This window comes from Epinephelus moara, chromosome 3 (genome assembly GCF_006386435.1).
Source record: "Epinephelus moara isolate mb chromosome 3, YSFRI_EMoa_1.0, whole genome shotgun sequence".
In the NCBI taxonomy this organism is placed as follows: Eukaryota; Metazoa; Chordata; class Actinopteri; order Perciformes; family Serranidae; genus Epinephelus; species Epinephelus moara.
In genome coordinates, this window is record NC_065508.1 from 9,169,604 (window position 1) to 9,171,427 (window position 1,824).

The window sequence follows — 1,824 nt, forward strand, 5'->3', positions numbered from 1 at the left end:
AGATAATCAAAGCAGACATTCAGTGTCTGATTTATCAATGTGGATTTATTTTACAAAATCTCCAAAAAGACACTGCATTTCAAGCCTGGATTATAAAACTTCTGAAAGGAATACAATCACTCCGGAGCTGCTGTTGGAGTGGCATCCCAGTAGAAAACAGTAAGTCTCATTATGTTGTATATGACACTGTCAACCCCAAAGACAGACAGAGTTTCCTGGGCAAGTGTTAATGTTGAGCACTCTACAGGGAAAAAAAAATGCTTGGGTGGACACGCAACTCTACTGGGTAGAGTGCACTGTGGCGATTTAGTTCATCTAGAGCATTTTAAATTGTTGTATTTGTATTTATTGTATATTGTTGTATTTATTTATCTATTGTATGTGTGTACCCAGTGGAGTTGCACTCTGAATTTTGTTGTACTGTAATGTATAATGACAATAAAGGCTTTCAATTCAATTCAGATAAAATGCAGATCTTTTCCCCCACCACCTAACATTAATATGTATGTAGGTAAGAATGTCCATGGGTATATATATGGATGTATGTATATATGTATATGTATAGGTGTGTGGATGCATATATGAAAGCATAATTTCCTGTACTTTCCTTTTGTTTATGTCATACGGCTCCTTTATGTCAATTTAAGTGTCTTGTAAGCCCATGAGGGCTGGGCACCTTTGGTGTATGACACATGGAAATAAAAACTAACTAACTAACTAACTAACCAATCAATTGGTTGAAGAGTCGGTAGAATTTGAGTCAGTGAAAGTTTGCTTAAGTTGAATACAGCCCTAGTGTTTGGCAGAAGAGGATCAGATCATCAGAAATGTCTAGCGGTGGCCATGGAACAGCATCAAAATGGGCAAGTTCATGAAGCCTGAGAAAGTGGTGATGGTCCTAGCTGAACACTACACTGAGCACAAAGCTGTCATCATCAAGAATATTGATGACACAACTGACCATTCTTATAGCCAAACTCTGCTTGCAGACACTGACTGCTATCCCCATAAGGTGATCACAACCATAGGCAAGAGGGAGATTATTAAGAGGTCCAAGATCAAGGCCTTTGTCAAGGTGTTCAACCATAACCACCAGATACACTATGGATAGTCCACTGGACAAAACGATTGTCAACAAGAACATTTTCAAGGATCCTGCTCTCACGTGCAAAGCCAGGCGGGAAGCCTAGGTCAAGTTTAAAGAGAGATACAAGACGGGCAAGAACAAGTGGCTCTTTCAAAAGCTTACATTCTATATTCACCAGGTTCAACAAAAATAACATTTTAAAATGAAAAACAACAACATAAAGGTCTAAACATTGTATCCAATACTTATTTTGTACAACAAGATGTGTGCTTGTGTAACATTACCAAAAGACTCTCATATACCTGGAATGCTAAAGCGATTCCTGCCTGTGGTTTGATTAATTAAAGATGGCTCACTACAAACTACTTTGCATCTTCTCTTAGATCTGAAACGTTTCTGTGTTGGTACGTAACTGAGGAAGTCTCTCGCCTTTTCATCTCCATCTCCTCTCCCCCAGAGTCACCTGGCTTTGTGTTCTCCCTTACCGCCACCTGTTCTGTCAAAACTCCCTCCTTCTCTCCAATGTTTTCCATTTCATTTGAAGACTTCACAGGTCCAAACAGCTGCTGCTGCATCTGCCTTGAAGCCGAATAAATTGCACACACATGCACAATAATGTAAATGACTTGACTCTTGCTGCAATGTTACTCACTGCTGTGAATAAAGATCTTAGCAACTGCAATATCATGTGTTTCCCTGTGAGGATGACATGCTTGATAAATGCAGTGTAATGTAGC

The 1,824-nt window shown here is 39.3% G+C and overlaps 1 pseudogene; it reads left to right on the forward strand.

The window, feature by feature from the left end:
* Window positions 1-859: 859 nt before the first annotated feature.
* LOC126388088 (60S ribosomal protein L27-like) lies at window positions 860-1,280 on the forward strand (annotated as a pseudogene).
* The last annotated feature ends 544 nt before the right edge of the window (window positions 1,281-1,824 follow it).